Source organism: Arvicanthis niloticus, chromosome 14 (genome assembly GCF_011762505.2).
Source record: "Arvicanthis niloticus isolate mArvNil1 chromosome 14, mArvNil1.pat.X, whole genome shotgun sequence".
In the NCBI taxonomy this organism is placed as follows: domain Eukaryota; kingdom Metazoa; phylum Chordata; class Mammalia; order Rodentia; family Muridae; genus Arvicanthis; species Arvicanthis niloticus.
In genome coordinates this window covers 1,891,575-1,911,501 of record NC_047671.1, presented here as the reverse complement: position 1 = coordinate 1,911,501, position 19,927 = coordinate 1,891,575, and the positions used below count along the sequence as shown (strand labels likewise).

Sequence of the window (19,927 nt, the reverse complement as noted above, 5' to 3'; positions counted from 1 at the left end):
AGCAGCCAGTGATGGATTGGTTCTTCCTAAGGCAGATCATGAGTAGAATGCAATCACTGTGCATTCTAAAGATGTAAGGCTTCAATCTACAAGGAAACAGTAAGTATCTGAGGTTATGGATATGCTAAGTAGCATGGCTGATCACTTTATTATGTATTAAAGCATTATGTGATACTATACATATATCCACAATTATTTGCCAGTTAAGACTGAAATGTACATTTTATTTTCATTTCTTTTCTTTTCTTTTTTTGGAAGATAATTTTTTGTAATTATATTTATGTACAGAAAACTTAGTGTACATTTTTTAACGCAGTTTAGTGGCAAGTTCTTTAGCCTTTGCCTTTTCCAGCTTGGCAATGTGAGCCACAGACTTAGGACCCGGGACATTGCTTCCCCAGTGGCAGCGGATCTCATATTTGTCATTATAATTGGTCCTAATAGCTTCCACCAGCTTAGTCAGAGCATCCTTGTCTTCCGAGTTAACCTGTGTGAAGGCAACAGTGGCGCATGTCTTCCTGTGGACCAGGTGCCCCATCCTGGCCTTTCCCTTGATGATGCAGTAGAGCACCCTCATCTTTCAACATAGGGCAGTCAGGAAAACCATCAGCTCAATGGTGTCTACATCATGGGCAATCACCACCAGCTGAGCCTTGTTCTCCACCAAGGTGGTCACTATGTTGACTCCTGCTCAGAGGACAGGTGGTCTCTTAGTTGGAATGTCCTCTTTGCCAGGAGCTTTCTTCTCAGCACAGTCCACTAGCCTTTGTTTCTTTTCTTACTTTGTCTCTGGCCTTTACTTATGGGCAAGCTTAAGCAGCTGAGTAGCTGTTTGCCCATCCAGGGCCTGGGTGAACTGGTTGATGGCAGGGGGTATTTTGAGACGCTTATAGAGGGTGGCTCTTTGCTGCTGCAGCCTGATATAGCAGGGCCATTTGACTAAGCATGTTAGATCTCTTTTGGGCTGGATGTTCTGCCCAATGTCAAAGTTCTTGCGCCTTTTTTCAAACAAAGGATTGACCACCTTTTTGGCCTCCTGTTTCTTGACAACGGCGGGGGCCAAGGCCACCTTCTTCCCCTTGGCCTTCTTTCCTTTGGGCATCTTGCTTTGCTGGAGGAAAGAGCGTACATTTTCAAAAACATAGCTAGGTGACAGTTCAGAAATGTGGCAAAAGTAATAAAACCAAAATGCAGGAAATTACTAATCAGCAAAAGAATAGACCAATTAACATGAAGTGGGTGATTTCAAGAAGTTTTAAATATATTTTCATTAAAATATGATTATATCACTCATCCTTCCCTCTCCACCTCCAGGCCTTCCCAGCTACACTCCTATAAAAACCTCCCACAACCCCCACTCTCAAGTTGACATCCTCTTTCTTTAACTATTGCTGTTACATATGTGTGTGCTGAACATGTATAAATACAAGTATTTTCATTCTTACAGTAGTTAACTGCGATTTTCAGAAGAGCTGTTTTTAAAACTGGAGAAGTCACTGAGTAAATACATGAGACCAGGTTTTCTCTCTAGTTCATTATCCCTCTAAAGATCCCTTAAATGTCTGCTTATACAAATAGGTTAATTCATCTACTCTTTCATCAATGCATTCATGCATCCACACCTTTATTCTGTTGGTGTACAACTCATGCAAGCATTCCTCAGTAATTTCTACTTCATTTATTGCAAAGGCAATGTTTTCTGTGGTGCTTCTGATAAGGGAATATGGGCAAATGATGAAAAAATCTTTGAAACAATGAGATAGGCAGGCACTATTATGCTTTGTCTTCTATGACTCCAATGAAAACATAAGCCTGTGCTATGATTTCAGGTCTGACATTTTGGCTTTATTGAATAACAACTGGTTTGAAAGGTTTTACTGGATGAGTTGTCTACAAATACCCAATAAAATTTGATGTCTGTGAACAATGTACACACATGAACATTTAATGCCTAACTGTGTTTTGTGAGCACTGAAAAATGGCATTTCACTTTATATGGTCAAGGTCAAAAGAGTTAATCCCAAACCAAATGAAAAAAAAAATATTTCCAAAATCTATATGTACCAAGAAACTCTAAAAGTCTCTGGGGTACAAAGAACACTTTCTAGTTGGGCTTTGTATTTCTTCTGTTCCTGGCTGTTCAGACACATACCCAAGCAATTCAGTATCATCACAGGCTACTCATCTTCCCATTTCAACCTTTCAAATAGTTTGTACCAGGAAATCACAAGGGCCCTGATCATCACTCTCAAAAGAGGGAATCATTCTGCCACCACATCAAAAGCATTTGAATAGTTCTGCTAGTTACAGAAATGGTGGAAGCTAAAATGTTGAAACTGCAGCATTATTATTTTGAAGTGAGATAGCAATTCCATCAGCTCAATCGGCAAAGAACTGTACATGCCCAGAAAACCAAAGGCCCAGCCTTGCACAACGCTTTGCATCTCTTACACTTGATTAATGTTTATTTTCCACATGGTAATCTCCATGTGCTCCTGTTATTCATTAAGAAACAATAGAAGAACAGTCTGAAGGTACTTTAACACCTGTGAATTCCCACAGGCTTCAACTAGAAATAAGAATCCCTTTGATTAAGTGACTTTTTTTTTAAACATTAGAGGTTTGAAGTTCAATTTCTGCACTGAGACTATATTTTCATAAGAAACTCTGTTTTAATTTTAGTGATTATATGCAATGGGACAAAATTAGAGAGGCTAAGAGATGTACAGGTTTAGTTTTCTGACGATGGAAGTATAAAATGTTTCTCAACTTTGACATCAGTGGGACTTTAATCTGTATAGTACCACACATGCAGCATACCCTCTCTCAGTTAAATAAAAAGGGATTATATATCATGAAGAATTCCCATGAATGACAGAATCCTCTAGGCCTTGTGTACTTTGTATACATAACACTTCACATTTTCTTCATTGAGTATTTCTCGAGGAATGCCTGCATGGTCTGGATTCTGCTAAATGGTTAATAATTTCTTTTCACAAGCTTCTAGAGTAAATGAGCAAAAATGGAAGGACGTCTCTTTCTGAAAGTATGACTGGCTTTATAATACATACAAATGTACTGATTTCCCTCCAGTTACTAAATATTGAGCCTCACAGTGTTTGCTTCTTCAGTGAGCCCCCCTTTTAAATAATCCACACAATTGTAATATACAGTAATATTTTTTGATCTTTTAAAACTTTTTTTAAAAATTAAAATAGAATGTTCATATTTCTTCCTTTTCTTCTTGGTGAAGTCCTATCCACCTTTTTTCTTGTTACCTGTGCACTTGTTACCATAAACCAGGGTCTTTTTCCCTTTGACCTTAAGAGATTTATCATTTTGCCCTCCATATTTACATTTATAATTCACTTTGGGATATTTTTTACATATCATATAAAACTTTCAATTATTTTCTTTCTTATGTGAATACTAATTTCCTATATTCAATTGGTTATATGTAGAAAATAATTGAATTTTGCATATTGAGCATACACATTCTGTAGCCATATTGAACTCATTGTTATTAGTAGATTTTAAGTCAATTCTTTTTCTCTTAAGTAGATACTAGTAAAAGCATGACTAGTTTGAATAAAGGCATATAGTAGTTTTTCTTTAAATCTTGCTCTATGCTATTTTTTAATGTTTATAATTGAAATAGAATTGCTTCCCTTTTTCCACTCCTATTCTTCCTTCCAGAATCTCCTTGATGCTCTCCCTTGAGAACCTCCCAGAACCTACCCCACTCAAGTCGATAGCTATAATCTGCTGAATCTGTTTTGTTGGATATATATAGATGTAGATAGATATAGAGATAGAGAGAGATGATATAGATATAGCTTAGAGAGAGAGAGAGCAAGAGAAAGAGAGAGAGGGAGAGAGAGAGAGAGAGAGAGAGAGAGAGAGAGAGAGAGAGAGAGAGAGAGAATGGACTGTTCTGTGTAGAACCTGTACTTTAGTGGCAAAAAAATGTGCCAAGATCTGTGACATTTTGTTTTTTTGACATTTGGAGAAACTTTAACTGTCAGAATAACTGCAGAGTGTTTTTTTTTTAAATATGTGCCACGTATAAGTTAATTAAACTTTATTTCAAAAGCTCAATGAAGGGATTCCTACTGATATTTTGCTGTATTCATACATTGGTGTCCTGTCATCAGAGACTTTCTCCAAAATCAGATGGGAGTGGGCACAGAGACCCAAAGTCAGAGGGCCCTAAATTTCAGGTCTCCACATTAATATTTTCTAAGACAATATTTTCCAAGGGAATGCTCATTGGTTTAGATTTTTTTTCACAAAGCACAACCTAACTGATAATGATGTATTTATATAAGGGTCTACAACAATGTTTCTTACCTTAACTAATCTATCCTGCAAGCGACAAGCACAGATCTGCCTTTGTGACTGTGGTGGTTTGATTATGTTTGGCCCATGGTAAATGACACTATTAGAAGGTGTGGCCTTGTTGAAGTATGTTCATCACTGTGGGAGTGGGCTTGGAGGTACTATGCTCAAGTTTCACCCAGTGTTGAAGAGAGTCCCCTCCTGACTGCCTATGAAAATCAATCTCCTCTGGGCTGCCTTCAAACCTCCAGCACCATGCTGGCCTGGACACTGCCATACTCTCCACCATGATGATAATGACTAAACCTCTAAACCTCTAAACCAGCCCCATTTAAATGTGGTCCTTTACAAGAGTTGCCTTAGTTATGTTGTCCTTCATAGCAAACCTTGATTAAGACAGTGATGAATACCAACTTGGAAACATGGTAAACACTTTGTAATGCAAGAATAAGGACTTCCATCTTGGACACACCCTTGGTGTAGTGTGAGACTTTCTTTCCCTCTACCTTCCTTTGTGAACATTTCTCCCAAGCAATGAAAGCCCAAATACTGTAACTAAGGTGAATATACCCAAGCCTCAAGGCTAAAAAAAATCCAAAAACCACAGTCATCTAAGTAGTTTATCAATGCAAGCTGATATTAACATAAACTTGAAAAACTGAGGTTGTATTAAAGGATGCCAGAGATAGGGCATGGGATTATCAACCTGGACCCTTCAAGGAAATCTATCTGTTAACAGCTCGGACAAGACATTTCTGTTTCTCATGAAGGTCCTAATTTAAATGTCATATCTCACAGAGATTCCACCAAAAGACTCAAATGTAGCCCTCCCCTGTCCATGTCACTCACTAATGCCTCAACTTTTCCTCTTTGCATCTATTGCTGAGTTTATATTATGTATTTATTTGTTTTCTGTTTGTTCCAATCTTCTGGAAGACTTGGTTCATTTTATTCATCTCTACCTCTGAGGGTATAGATTATTGGTGGTTACAGGTACTCATTCAATAATGAAAAGATCCTCCTGAGCTTGAGATAGAGTTATAGCCTGAGATACTTGTGATAAGTAGGAAACACCCTAAGTGTAAAATGCATAATACACCTAGCCTACTGATCAGTACAGCTCAGTTATTCACTGCCCTAGGGAAGCATCAGCTGCTCTGATGATCTCGAACCTGACTTCTCTGCAGCTCACCACCAGGACAATTGTAGCATATTTATTGCAAAAAATGATTAAAACTCAAAATCCACTACATAATTTCTACTGAGTATATATTCATGCTGCACCATCATTAAGTTGAGAAAGCAAATTATTGTGACATGGGGACTGTTTGTAGAGGACATAAATAAAATATGAACCATTATTTCCAGCTATACAATTAGAAAATCGAAAGATGGGGAAATGGGATGAAAAGATCTAGCCTAGGACATGTACACCAACCAAATATTATTGCAAGGATTACACTTGGGAACCAAAGGAGTAAATAAAATAAAACCTGGAAGCTCTTAAAACATTCATAAATACACTAATTCATATATTTGTACAAAATTGAAAATGGAAACTTATTTTTGAAAACTACCATTTTATATAACACACTTTTGTAGAAATTATATTTCAGATATGCTAGGCACAAAAATTTAGCACCTAAGAACTTGGAATTTTTACCTTAATGTATGCATCTCAGTCTGCTTTATCATACTGATTATTGTACTGGTTTTCAGCTTCCAGGAGAAAACGCTGTGTGTCTGGGAACAGGGCCTTCCTTGGCCAAGGAACAAGCTATAAGAACCCACCTGTTTCTCTATGCTCTTAGAAGCAAAGCATGTTATTCAGTCTCTATAGCAAACCTTCTAAAGCTTTCTCACCAAGAATCTTGAGTACTGGTAACTAGCAACCCTGTCACCAGCATGTATGGCCTCTCAGTGTACCATAGTCATGCCATCCAGACCTCCTGAGCCAGAGACATGAGAGCAATAGTCAGGATACACCCATTGCTACTCTACCATCCCCTTCCCAATTTCTTGCTTTCTTGTAGACTGTTGGGATATATATGGATAGATACATTGGCCTCTTCTGTTTACTCTGTCCTAACAAAAGTAGACTGCCTTGAACTACATTTGCTTTTTACAATTTGCCTGCCTGCCTGCTTGCTTTTCTTTCTTTCTTTCTTTCTTTCTTCCTTCCTTTCTTTCTTCCTCCCTTTCTTCCTTTCTTTCTTCCTTCCTTCCTTTCTTTCTTTCTTTCTTTCTTTCTTCCCTTCCTTCCTCCCTTCTTTCCTTCATTCTTGACTGTCTTGCCTGCCTTCCTTCTTTCCTGCCTTCCTGACTTCCTTTCTACTTTTCTGCCTTCCTGATTTCCTTCCTACTTTCCTCCCTTCCTGTTTCCCTTCCTGCATTAGCCTAGAAACCAAAGATTGCATAGATATGCCATCATATTCAATTTGTTTTACATTGTTTAATGTTACATAAAATTTCATTATTATTTAGTCAGTAATTATGCATTTCAATTACAAATTTATTGTTATCATGAAATAGTATCTTTATATAGCATTTTAAAAATATCCTTAGAAGTTGCCTCTTAATACTACTTCTATAAGGATTTTCTTTTCTCCCAATTTATCCCTTCAACTAAACACACAGTTTAAGTGGGTCTATATTCATAGACTCCCTGATCGTTGCCAACCTAATTTCTCTTCATCAGTTTGTCAGGCTACCCTTACCAAGAGTCATATCTTGTCTGAATTTCCCTTCTATTTCAAAAATGCTGTCTTCTCTAATATTTTCACTTGCATAGCTTAATTTTATTATCTGCTATTAAATATAAACTACCTGCCAATACCTGGTGAGTCTTCACTTTGATAAGAGGCTCCTTCATATTAGAACAATTGCAAACCACACTTCTAGCAGTCTCATGCTTCATGAGGGTCCTGATATTTGGTATTTAAATTCATGAGGAGCCAACAACAGATCCATTCAGACCCACGTGTGGACATTAACAGAATGGAGCACTTGAATCTTTATCTGGTATAAACTAATGTTAGAACAACAATTCTTCACTTATCAAAGAAAATTCTTGAGTAAATGAGTCACAGGCTAATTCTTTTTGATAAAAGAGAGAAAGGCAATGAAATTAATATAATCTTATATATAGTGCATCTATATGTATATATAGTCATATATATAAACAGTGCATATATATGTATACATATATATGCTCACTTATAATCAAGTGAAGGAAGTTTTGTCTTAGAATAACCTGTTTCCACTGTATAATTAAAAATATGTTTATACAAGCATTCCAAGAATTGTATGACAGTATAGGAATAGCAGATTTTTTTGTGGAAAAGCTCTATACTGCAGAGATACATGGAATTTCTAAAGCTAAAATGAGGTAAGTCTCCTGTTTGTAATACTATAGAGACAAAAATGGCTACTTTTTTACAATATGCATAAATGTTCATTGCTATATAAGCAGTGAGAGTCAGACCCGCCTTTTGTATAAACATACATCCTTATTTCTAAGTCTTTTGTAGTAGCATAGATATAAGCATTCTTAATGAAATAAAGTATCTCATCCGATCAAAGGATGCAGGAGAAGGAAAGGTGAGCATGTGGCAATGATTCCTGACAATTAGACAAATAATTATCAGCTGCCTACTACCAAAGTACAATTATTCAGAGTAGTGTAATGATTACCACCCATTCCAGTGAGAGGGTTTTTTGGTTTTTGTTTTGTTTTGTTTTTTTTTGGCTTTTTGGTTTTTTGTTGTTCTGTATTAACCCCTGAGCAAGTACACAAAGGCACAGGAGAATAAAAGCACTTGACAAAATTTTCTCCCAGTTGCCCATCACTGCATTTCCTATTGTCACACCTTGTTGGTACTCTGGGGAAGTGCTCACAGCAGCTCTGTGAGGTTTCTAAATAATACATCAAAACTGGGCTCATCATTTACCTTCATCATTATTTTTCTGTGTCACTAGCTGAAGTCCTGTGTTCATGCTCATTTTGAATTTCTGTATTTATCCTGGTTTGCAAGGTTGGGGGAGGAAATAAAAAGCACTATGGAAGAGAGAGTGTCATGCAGAAAGCATCCTATGTGATCAATATATAAACAAAGACGTACAGTGGAAATTGCAGGCAGAAAAAAAGATGCTCATTACTTCTGACACAGAATTGTATGTCTTTCTTCTCTACTCACAAGTCTGTAGGGACCCAGAGATCATCAGTTGAGTGTGACATTCTGTTCTGTCATAGCTGTATACAAAAAACTAAGGTGTGGAAACTACCGAGAGAATGGCACCTGATAGACAGAAATGAAACATCCTACAGAATTAACCACCAAAAAACAAATTTTCATCAGAGGTGGCTTTGAATGCAGTATGCATTCCAGCACATGCATCAGCCAATATTTTTAAGTAGCTGTTTTTTGTTAAGTAGTCTATAAATTATTTACAGAGCAAAAATAAAATTCATGATCTTCAGAACAAAGGTCTTGATAAATCTATGAAATTATAATGTTCTTCTTACAGGGAGTATTCTCTTAAGAATAGTGACACTGTCAGTAAATTGAGAGTCTAATGAAATGTTCGAAGTAATAATTTTTATTCATTTTAACATATTGAACATTTTTTGAGTAATTGTGTTCCCATCAGGAATTTCAAACTATAATGAAAAAAAAAAGATTTATTTTGCAAAAAAAAAGTTTTACTTTGGCAATAGTCAATGCCAACACTATTTTCTACTAAATGAATTTAGATAATATATTTATCAATATTAATTTTAATAAAACTGCACAAAAAAGCTGCCCATTCTCTAGCAGAAGCTAGTTTTGTCATATTTAAATCAGATCATTTCCCTAAAATGTTTTGAAGAAAATTAGAAGACTTTTTATATTTTTGGTTGTGAGCCTAGCCTTTAACGGCTGAGCCAGCTCTCCAGCCCTAGAAGACTTTTTATAGTTAAGAGTAAAGACCTATTTGGGGACTCTTAGCCTCACATTCTCAGAGTTGTTTGGTGTCCCAGCTGCCTTGTGTCTTCCAGAGTGGAAAAAATAGGCTCTGAGCATCTAAAACTCCTGTCTCTTTCCCACTCCCAGCCAAATAATATATTGCAAAAACATTTATCTGCTTGTGTTCTATGTGTATGAGTGTTTTGCCTACACATATGCTTGTGTAGTACATGCATGCCTACTGGCCAGGTAGGCCAGAAGATCATCAGTATCTTAGAATTGAAGTTACAGATGGTTGCAAGCCACCATGGGGGTGCTGGAATTGAACCTGGGTCTTCTGGATAAGCAATCAGTGCTCTCAAGCACTGAGATATCTCTCCATCTCTACTTCCCCCAGCCAAAATGTTTTGATCCTTCCCTTATTGCCTTTTTTTACTTCACAGTAATCTCTAGTCTCCAATAACAGTGAAATAGTGAAATCAAATGTTCGGTCTAGCCTCTACTCTGAGATGGAACTTGCATATATCATGCATATGCTCCTTCAATTTTTCTATCACATCTGCATCTGCTAACATCAAAAAATAGTTCCACAGAAAGATGAGGAGAAAACCTTCCAAGCCACCTTCTACATCAATTCTACCAAATTATGGTGTTTGGGTGTCTCTATTACTTTAGTAAGAGGTCACTAGATAAGAAAATAATATCTACTGAGAATGTCATTGATTGTTCTCACATTTTCCTATGAAGGCACACATGTCCTGTCCTCAGAATCAGTCATGATTATGATGCAGACAAAGTGGATACAGAGGGCTACCATCATTTTGTTTTTACTTTTTTTATGGAAAGAAACAGGCATACTTAGGAATGGGTACTTTATTCCAGTTTTTAGTTCATTTTACATCCTGATCCCAGAACCCTCCCTCCTCTCTTCCCAGTCCCAAATCCCTCCCCCATCTCCCCTTCCTTTGCCTCAAAGAATGGGAGCACCCCTTGGATACCAGCCCACCCTGGAGCATCTGGTCTCAGCATATCTTCTCCCACTGAGGCCCAATCAGGCAGTCTAGGTAGGTGGTAGGAAATCCAATGCCAGGCAACAGAGTCTGAGACAGCCCCTGTTCTGCTTCTTAGAGTACCCACATGAAGATCAACCTGCACATTTGCTGCAAATGTGTAGAGTGTCTAGCTACAGCTTCTATATACTCTCTTGTTGGTGGACTAGGCTCTGTGAGCCCTTACAGTCCCAAGTTAGTTGACCATGTAGGTCTTCTTGTGGTGTCCTTGACCCAAGACTTTATCTTTATCCCTGCACATTTTGTAGGCAAGACAGATTTTGAGTTGAAGATCTTACAGGTCAATTGATGTACCCCTTCTTCCTCTGGAAGTCCTGCCTAGCTACAGGAAGTGGCCACTTCAATCTCTATATCCCACTCTAAAAGAAAGCTCAGCTAAGGTCATCCCCATATATTCTGAGTATCTTCTGTCACAGACCACCAGTTACCCAGTTCCTTCTCTCTATCACCTCCCATGACTATTAATTTTCCCTTCTGAGTGAGATTCACACATCCTCCCTTTGAACCTTCTTATTGCCCCCTTTCTTTGGGTGTGGCTTGTAGGATGTTTGTCTGGCACTTCATGAAAATGTCCACTTATAAATGAATATATACCATATGTGTCTTTCTGGTTCTGAGTTACCTCACTCAGATGATATTGTCAAGTCCCATCTATTTGACTTCAAAATTCATGATTTCTTTGTTTATAATTGCTGAATAGTGTAGATGTAAGACATTTCCTTTTTCTGTGCTTCACTTGAGGGACATCTAGGTCAACTCCAGTTTCTAGCTATTACAAATAAAGCTACTATAAACATAGTTAAGCAAGTATCCCTGTGGTATAGTGGGGTATCTTTTGGATATATGATCAGGAGCGATATAGTTCTTAAGGGAGAAATATTCTGTTTTCTGAGAAACCATCAAATTGATTTCTAAAGTGGTTGCACTCCCACCAGTAATGGAGACGAAATTAGACACCAAAAATTCAAATAACCCAATTAAAAATGGGGTACAGAACTAAACAGTGAATTCTCAACAGATGAATCTCAAATGGATGAGAAGCACTTAAAGAAATGTTCAATGTCCTTAGTAATTATGGAAATGCAAATCAGAACAACCCTGAGATTCCATTTTACACCCATCAGAATGGCTAAGATCAGAAACTCAAGTAACAGAACATGATGGTGAGGATGTGGAGCCAGGATTAGGTATTTTAGATATCAGTAGATTTTAGACCTATGAGGCTGCACCAAGTTAAGTACCAGGACTGAGGTAGATAGGGTCCCAATAAAGAAGTGTTTGTGCTGTGGATTTAACCAGAAATATTTGAAGAGGAACTGACAGGTCTTAAGCCATGATATCAACAGTGGGAACCTTAAAAACTACTCTGCATTACATACAGATGAGTTCAGTAACAGTCAGTGTGGGTTATTGTGGTCTCTTAAGAATCCATAACAGCTAAGAAGCTGTTAGCATCTATCCTAAAGATTTATATTTTTAAGCAACTCGCATCAAATGCTGCAAAGTAACTTCCCCATCCCACTTCCTTTCATCAAGTACGTATTTTGTTAAGTTAATCAATGATACTAATTTTGGTTTAGATTTCTCTTCAGATTTAGAATTTGATACATATAATTAAAAATCAAAGCTTGTAAAATTAGTGTTTGTATCAGGTAAGAAGAGGATCAGTCATCATTTGAAGGATGTTGCATTAAGTAGTGATTATTGTATTTGTATTACCTCCCAAGAATAAATGTTCTGCTGGATGTTCTACAAACACCAAATATAGTTTTCTATTTTTTTAGATGAGGCAACTAATAATCAGAGATGTTACAAACATGATCACCATTCTTTGTTCATCACGACCCAGAGTTGATAAGCAAATATTGACTTTGAAAGATCATGCCAAATTGTCCCTCATCTCTAGTTAACTTTCTGCCTTGAACAAATAACCACTGGAGTGTCTCTATTTATGGGTAATTTTTTTTCTTGTCTATTATCATGATTGTAGAAAACTCCCCTCTTAAATATCTGTAAACAATTTGGTAATTTACACATGTAAATAGGTTTAATGCTAAAGAAGGAGTAGGGGTAATGTTATCTTTATTTGTAGTAATGCATCACTTTAATTCAATATGTCTTCCAACTTCCTATCTCAGATCTTCAGGTAAAAGCACCAAAATGTGTTCTAGAGCGATGGGGAATGTGTCCTAGAGATGATAGGTGTTTGGATACTCAAAGAATCTATTTCCAACCATACCAGGTAAACAATGACAGATGGTTGGTTGACTTGGGTATCTGTAGCACCAAAAGAGCCCATTATAACATGGTGTCAACTTACCGAATTACTAGATATGTTGTTCATTTTGCATATAACTACATCACTGAAATGTCTCCTTGCTTCCTGCAACTGCTTACCACTTATAGAACCTCAAGTGCTTTGTGAGTCCTGAAACTTTCTTGGAAGTTGCTTGAAACTCTGAGGCACAATTCTCCATCCAAGAGAAATGTTCTAAAGGATGGATAACTGTTGACCTGCCTGATGCTTTGGTTCTCTTGGCAGACTGGCTTGTATAGAATATATACCCTGCCTTGGTACCTGTGTATGTAATAATCACAAGTCTCTCTAAACCCAAAGCCCATAGTCTTTCTTCTAGGTTGTAATATATCAAAAGAAAAAGAGACTACTTTTTACATCAAGGGTACTAAGGTACTTCTAAAGTCAAACAAAGTGTATGAAATTATACCTTAAGAATAATTTTGTAATCAAACCTTCTTCTGATATGAGTGTTCAAATAAGATATACCTTAGCACCTTGAAGACAAAAGAACTTACCCAAACCATTCAGTTTTTCAGGGTCATCCATACCCTGCCCACAGAGCAGCATTGGGTCATCATCAACATACAGGTTGGTGCTGCATCACCTTTGAGGAGTATAGACAACCCAGTTCAGGTCCCTGCCTTCTCCTCTCCTGGTTTGTCATCTATTCCACCACTGTCTCCTTATCAAATTTTCACTGCTGATTTCTCAGCACCCTTAAGACACAGGTTATAGTAGAAGAGAGGGGACATTTGTCTGTGTCCAGTACTGGTTACAGCTGTTCCATAGTTGACCCCTTCATACTGTGTAGTAATAATTATCAAAACAATGTGATCCAGGCATCACTAGAGCAGAGCCCTTGTGGCAGATCATTGACCATTAAACAGCACTCCACCCCTTTCCTCCTCTTTCCTTCCTTCCCTTTGCCTTCCTTTCCCTCCCTTTCCTTCCCTCCCTTTTCTTCTCCTCACCTCCCCTTCCTTCCCTTTTCACCATCCCCTTCCTTCTCTCCCTTCACCTTACCCTTCTCCTCCCTCTTCCCCCCTTCACTTTACTTCCTCTCCTCCCTTCCCCTACCCTTCTCTCCTTTACCTTCACCTCACTGCTCCCTCCCTCCCCTCACTCTCACTTCTTCCTTTTATCTTGCTTTCCCCCATCACCACCTTTTTAATTTTCTCTCTTTTTGCTTTCCTGCCATCTGCATAGAAAAACAGAATGAATCTTTAGTCCTGTTCTCTTGATCTTTTACTTCCTGGTCTCCAGAACCACATGCCAATAAAGTTTGCCAATTATAAAATACTTAGTCACCAGCATTTTTTTTTTTTTACAAAAGTGCAAAGTGAGTATCACCAGAGGACACGTGTATGCCCATCATAGAGTCTGTGTGCTGTATTTGTATTATTAGTTATAAATAGCAGCATTTATATATTTTACCTTTTATAGTTTCTTCAAAAACTTATCCAAGATAAGAAATAAACACTAAACTATCACCTTTATCAATATTTTACAGTCAATAATTAAAATTATTAATTCACATAAATTATTATTCCAAAAGTAAGCTGGTTGTAATCCTAATCGATATTTAAAAAAAAAAAAAAAACTGTTGAGAAAATAAAAATTGAAAATATGTAGTATAGGTAGACATTTCAATTACTAACAGAAATTGTTGTCTAACAGTGTCATATTTCTAAGACAGGGCCAAGTATCCTGTTGCTATACATTTTACTTGGTAATTATAAAACTAACTGCATCTATTTGTCAAAACACATCTGGTCATAATAGAAATGAAAAAATAGTTTTTCTGAATAATATAAATATAAGAACCAAAGTGAACTATTTATAGGAGGCTATAAATTTTAAAAGCAGCCAGCATTTTGTGAAAGATGCAGTGTTGTGTATAAATGAGAGACAGTCTCGCATTTGTTTGGCGATGTTATTAAACACTGTAAAATTCCAACTTTGAAAACTGGAATTTTATTTATGGAACATTTTCTGGTTCACACACACACACACACACACACACACACACATTTGCATACATAGACATGCCTATTAGTTTGTGTATGCTTTCTAATTTTAACTTCTTCCAGAACACATGTTTGGTTATGCTATCGTTTAACGGAGTAGTTCAGGGACAAGCCCGACAAAGCTTAGGGCATTCTCGGGTCACTGTTCACCCAACTGCTGATGAAGTAATTCCTCTTTGTAGTCTATACCTGCTTTTAACTTTTCCTTTTTCCCTTAATACTTTTAATCTCCATTTTTACTTGATGTATTCATTAATTGGGGTGATAGTGTTTGGTTTTGGTTCATGGTTTGAGGGCACAGTCTATAGTGGAGTGGAAATCATGGCTAAGAGGAGTGAGTTTCACCTGTGACAGCAGGAGGATAAGGCTGTTTGTGAGCAAGCATCTAGGTGGATCAGAAAAAAGAGACAGGTCAGAAAGTGGGGCCAGCTTGTAAGGCAAGGCTCACTTCTCAAGACCTACTTCCAAGGAGGCTCACCATCTAAAGGTTATAAAACTTCTTTAAACAGTGCCACCAGATGAAAGCAAACTACTTTACACCCCACCTCTCAAGAACCAGTATTATACTCAGAAGACAGAGCCAGATCCAGAGGCAGAGCATGGCTACAAAGAATCAGTTTCTTCTGGATATAGCAGAAGAGATGGACAAACTGTAACATTAACGTTGGCACAGATGTTCTGGCTAACTTGTAACCAGTGATAGGAGCTTCTCTTACTTTTGCTTTTGAAGAATTAAACAAAATGAGCCAGATCTTCAGCTTGATTTGGAAAACCCAACTTTATTTTTTTATTAATCATTCCATTTATTTACATCTCAGCTCATATCCCACTTCCAAGTTACCCCTCCACAAATCCTCCATGCCACATCCACCCCCTTCCCCCTCCCCTTTGCCTCAGAGACCCACTTACTGTCCTGTTGGAATGAGCATTCCACAGCAAATTATAAGATAAACTTTTTTTCAGAGAAGAAAATAGTCAGTAATTCATATTACATATTCTTATGCATAACAAATTCATACTATCATTAAACATATTCATATTGCTATTATTCCTCTCTGGGCTTTACCATGTAGCATAGACTCTTACTATCTGCAAAGGTTTTATTCAATTAAAAGAAAAAGGCAATTCTGTAGGAATGTGTAGTAGTCTTTATACCACTGTTACTTTGAAGACCTAACCACTCACCATGGCAAGTCACACATTCATTAATTCATTCATGTATTCATGCAAAAAGAAGTTACTATGTTCCTACTATGTGCTTAGATCATTAAAAAGCATTGATCTACCAGTGAAAACCAAATCCTGGCTACTACTGATGCTATGGAGGATAAAATTTTGCTTATGGATAAATTAGACACAGAGATAAAGAATACAGATGGGGATTTCTTGAAGAATTTCAAGTAAGACAGTGATATGATTGCCCATAACAAGTGTACTCTTGTTATAAACCAAGATTCAGTTGTGATATCTGAGGGAATAAAATGTTAAACTCAGAGCAGAATTAAAAGGGGTTAATTGGACATTGGATTATGAGACTATGGTAACTGCAGAGTGCTGATAAGTAGTGTAGAATTCAGAACTTATTTTAATGTACAACCAGTAATATCTGTTGATAAAACTTGCATGAACTGGAGGAGTAAAAAAAGGGTCAACGCATTGCAGACAGAAGATGAGATATTCAATGACACTTCTTAGGTATGAAAAAGAAAGCAAAGATGCCAAGCAATGAAGTACTGTGAAGGAGAGATAAGAAGCAGAACAGTGATCAAATTACTGCCAGAGATTCAAAAGAAATGTTGAAAGAATTGTTTCTGCAGAAGCCAATCAGTAAATTTAACAAGGTTCTTAGGTGCTAAATACTTGTAGTCAAAATTCACAGTCACGTACCAGTGCCAAAGCCATTCTTCAATTTTTCTGAGCTTAGAGTTTAAGTATAATGTTTTAAAAAGAACTATAGTCTTCACTTCCCAGAATAGGACCACATGTTGACTAAAAAACTGAACACAAATGCTTTAAATCTGTGATAATGCTACTCGACTCAGCCATGGCCCAGAGTCTTCTTCTAGCTAGAGATCTGTCTCACCTTGGTTATAAAAAATATTAACCTGTAGCGAAGACAGTTATAGTAAAATATCTTAAAAGTTGGGTATGACTCAAACAAGTGCTCACACATCTAGCAATAAGACCATTCTCTAAAATTATTTGTCATTTATCTTTCAAATAAGTACTAAAGAAAGATACAGGGATGAGTCTTTAAACCTGTGTACCATATTGTCTTTTGTTTAAGATTTTTGGACCCATTATGGGAAGACAGTTTATTTCTCTCCTGAATTGCATTGACTGCAGTGGGTCACAGTTTCTTAAGATCCTGCTCTTGCTGACCCTTCCTTTAGCATTAGCTAAGTATTCATGATAAGTGTGGATCTTGATCTCATTCCCAGAATTCCATCGGAACCAGACCCACTGCAGCCCTGGGACCTTACTGGTGTTCTGCTTGACAGTTCTCTTCTAGGACAGTCTGACCTACAACCTGTATACCCAGCATCAATGTGACTGACAGTACCAACTGTCTTAAAAGGGGACAAATAATACTCAGTAATGTTTTCACAATAAGAAATATTAAGAGAGGATCATGCTTTTTATTAATCTGTAAAGCACTGGAATATTGAACTGATCACTTGGTTTAGTAGCAACATTTTAAAGCTACTTCAAATCAGGCTTTTCATATGTTCTGGTCAGTTACTTTCTTCTGTAAAGTCACATCACATGAACCTAACTTTACACCAGAAAGTGGTGGAAATTTTAGCACATGTCATAAAAGAACTGCTTTGAATGTGTCTCCTAACCCCCAGAGAGATGCTAATAAATTCTCTCATGAAGCTTATTCTGTTCTATTCTACTTCTAAAAGCCTCTTCTGTTCAGTCTTCCCCAGGAGAAAACAAACCAACCTGTATAAAACTTAAAATACTGTCAAGCTCATGTTACTTTTTTGTAACTTTTGTTAAAACATTCATCCATCCTTGAAAAACAGAAGCATACATTTGGGATGTCCTTTTTGCAAGTAGCAGTGAGGTAAGTGCTTGTCCTTACTACTCACATGATGAGAAAATGCCCCACTGAACTTAATTGTCTGTCCTAGGACTATAAAAGACTGACATTGTCTTCACTACAAACACTGAAAGTAATGGACCTGAATAGATGAGTGATAACATATCCTGAATCATTACAGCAGCAGCAATTTCTTTGCCCCCAATGGGCTTTATTGTCTTACTCACATAGTGCCAATGTATCAAGTATATTTCAAGCTGTATCTTAGGTAGATAAAAAAAAAAAAACAAGTAAGATCACAGATTGCATGTGCTACTAAAGAGGTAACAAAGGTACCTCCTGCACAGAGATGCACATGGAAAGCACTGACTTTCTCCTCTTTATCCCATGTAGGCGGGGCACTCCAGAAATGGGATAATGACTATTTTGATCATCATTAAACAATTAAGCACAAATCTCTACAGAAATCTAAATTGGCTACTGTCTTAGTTAGGGTTACTATTGCTGTGATAAAACACCATGGTCAAAAACAACCTGTGGAGGCAAGGATTGATTTAGCTGGCATATAGTGAGACATAGTCCACTGAAGGAAGCTAAGGCAGGAACTTGGAAGCAAGAGCCATGAAGGGTTTCTGCTTACTGACTTGCTCCTCATAGCTTGTTCAGCTTGTTTTCTTATAAAACCCAGGACCACCATCCCAGGAGTGGCATCACTAATAATGAAATGGGTCCTCCCCTATCAATAATTAATTAGGAAAGTGGTCTACAGTTGTTGGGAGCTGACTTTTAGCAGAAAGCAGCTATCAACTTAGCAGCCATCTGGAACCATATACCCTGATAGAGACTTGTTTTTCAATAGCCTACAACAGCTGAAGCACACTCTGACAAACATCTTGTTTATCCCACATAGCTTGTTTTGCTGTTTAGTGACCCCGGCTGCATGGTGCACGTGGTAAAATGTCTTCACCTGTGTTCTCCTGCCTGTGCTTATAAATACCCAGGATTTCCTTGTAATAGAGAATAGGGGAAATAAAGGAGTAACCAGACTTGACCACACACTCTGGTTTGTCTCCATTCTTTGCATCTCTTGCCCCTCCATCCACACTCTCTCTCTTGACCAGAGCACTTAGCCCCAAAGTGTGGAGCAGTGCAGTTCTCAACATACAGTCTTTCTTGCAGCCCAGACTCATGAAAGCATTTCCTCAATTGGTGTTTCTTCTCTCTAAAATGTCTTTAGGACCAAAGACTATATAACTTAATGAACTTATATACAGTTAGAATTGACTTTTGAAGTGGAAGCTGTGAAGGTTCCCCTTAAATTTTAGCTATTTAGTAATCTTTTATAATTTAACTCTTCTACAGACACACACATACACACACACACACACACACAATTCCAGATAATGCTTTTAAGTTCTAGATATAAAAAATACACTGAAAAGCTTTACTGGAACTTCTTATTGCTTCAAGTCAAAAGCAATAATTTCTCCTCTGAAACATTTTCCTTCCCTTAAGTGACTTTATTTTAGAAAAGAAAACCTTGTCTCTTCACTTTAGGAGAAAGATACCTCAAAGCCCTATCTGATCATGTCTTGTTAAACATATGCAATGCTCTCTAAATAATACAGGAATTTGCAGAGTTAGCCCCATTCAAACTGCTGCACAGGGCATCATCTTTGTCATGTACAGTGATGGCTGCCAGGCCTCCTAATCTCCCTTCCAGCTTGCTACTAATAATACCTTCTCTAACAAATCATATTGTGTCATCGACTATTTGAAATTCTTCAGTAGATGTTCAGCGCTACTAAGAAGTAAGCACTAGAAGATCTTGACTTCACTATGAGGCTCAGGTCTACAAATTCATCTCTAGATTGATTTCTGGGTACTTTAGCAATTCTATTTGTACATGTTCTGAAATTATTTCACTTACTCCCTCTCACTGTCCATGTTCTTATCCAAAAATCCTTCTGCCAACAACCCTCCTTTTCCTTAAAATCTTACTCTGAACATTTCCTATCTTCTTTGAAGTCTTGACTTAAGCATTAGTTTCTCGGGAAGACCTCCAGACCATTATTTAGCATTGCTCCTCTATTACATACCCAAGGAACACCTTATACCTCCTAGTTATATTGCATATTCTTGCTTACTATATTTACTTATCACCTTTACCCTCCCTGCAATATAACTACCATAAGAAA

General features: G+C 37.3%; 1 pseudogene; it reads right to left on the bottom strand.

Annotated features, from left to right (window-relative positions):
- Nucleotides 1–307: 307 nt before the first annotated feature.
- LOC117720054 (large ribosomal subunit protein eL8 pseudogene) lies at nt 308–1,108 on the bottom strand (annotated as a pseudogene).
- Between the last annotated feature and the right edge of the window lie 18,819 nt (nt 1,109–19,927).